The sequence below is a fragment of the Mus pahari genome, chromosome 1 (assembly GCF_900095145.1).
Source record: "Mus pahari chromosome 1, PAHARI_EIJ_v1.1, whole genome shotgun sequence".
In the NCBI taxonomy this organism is placed as follows: Eukaryota; Metazoa; Chordata; class Mammalia; order Rodentia; family Muridae; genus Mus; species Mus pahari.
Window position 1 is genome coordinate 109,454,048 of NC_034590.1, and position 1,207 is coordinate 109,455,254.

The window sequence follows — 1,207 nt, forward strand, 5'->3', positions numbered from 1 at the left end:
GAAGGAAGGAAGGAAGGGAGGGAGGGAGGGAGGGAGGGAGGAAGGAAGGACGGACGGAAGGAAGGAAGGGAGGAAGGAAGGGAGGGAGGAAGGAAGAAAGGGAGGGAGGAAGGAAGGAAGAAAGGGAGGGAGGAAGGAAGGAAGGGAGGGAGGGAGGAAGGAAGAAAGGGAGGGAGGAAGGAAGGAAGGGAGGGAGGGAGGAAGGAAGAAAGGGAGGGAGGAAGGAAGGGAGGGAGGGAGGAAGAAGGAAGAGGAGGGAGGGAAAGGCCTCTTCTGCAAACGCTCACCCTTGGGTCTGCAACTCAGGGTTTACCTCCAAGAGCAGCTCAAGTGGCCTCCGATATGCATGAGGGTGGTTTGTCCCATGGAGTCCCTGAGCCAGTGGACCATTAGGTCCTAAATCTCCCCTGGGAAGAAGCAACATCCCAGGCAGTGATGGCCCAAAAGAAAAGGGACAGTGGCAGGGTAGGGGAGGCAGGGGAATATGTAGCAGGCCTTTGAGGGATGGCAGGGTAGAGGCAGTGCAGGAACCGGGGAACCTGAGAGTTGGTCACCCAGGAGCTAGGGTTTGTTTCTCAGGGAGTCCTACATCCCCTGCAGGACCTCAGTTATCAAGGGGGCGGGGAGGGGTGGCAGTACAAAGGCTAGGATGAGGGTCTCCATATTCATTTCTCTTCCCAGTACACAAATAGGCCTCTGCCTAGTGGTCCTGAGGTGAGACGGGGTTGCTCAAGCCTGTGTGTCCAGGTCCTCCCCTGCTGGCCTTTGATCCTTATCCCAAAGGGCTGAATCATAGAGAAGAGAGTTTTCTGTGAGGCTTCGTTCAGCACATGCACACACACGTATGTACATGCATGCTATATACCAACAAACACACATATACTTCACTCACGTGCACATCTCTTTACACTTACGTGTTCAGCATTTCTTCTGTCTGCATGATAGGGCTGGGGCTACTGGCCACCTGAGAGTCCACTAGAAGTTATTCTCAATACCATGGATCATGGCCTCAGGGATACTGTGGCATGGTCATGTGCTAGGGCCTCCATTCTCCCTCCACCCCACCCTGTCAACATTTTCAGTCATATGTTTTATGAATTAGCATTATTAAGCAATATTAATATATATGATTTGAGNGGATAAACCAAACAGCAGACCACGCCAANGTGATTCCACGTGAGAGGTTTATTAAGCAGGGATGGGGAGC

The 1,207-nt window shown here is 52.7% G+C and overlaps 1 protein-coding gene across 1 annotated transcript in view; it reads left to right on the forward strand.

Moving 5' to 3' along the window:
* Prap1 (proline rich acidic protein 1) overlaps positions 1-1,207 on the forward strand; it is a 17,797-nt gene that overhangs the window by 13,813 nt on the left and 2,777 nt on the right. The window lies entirely within an intron of this gene.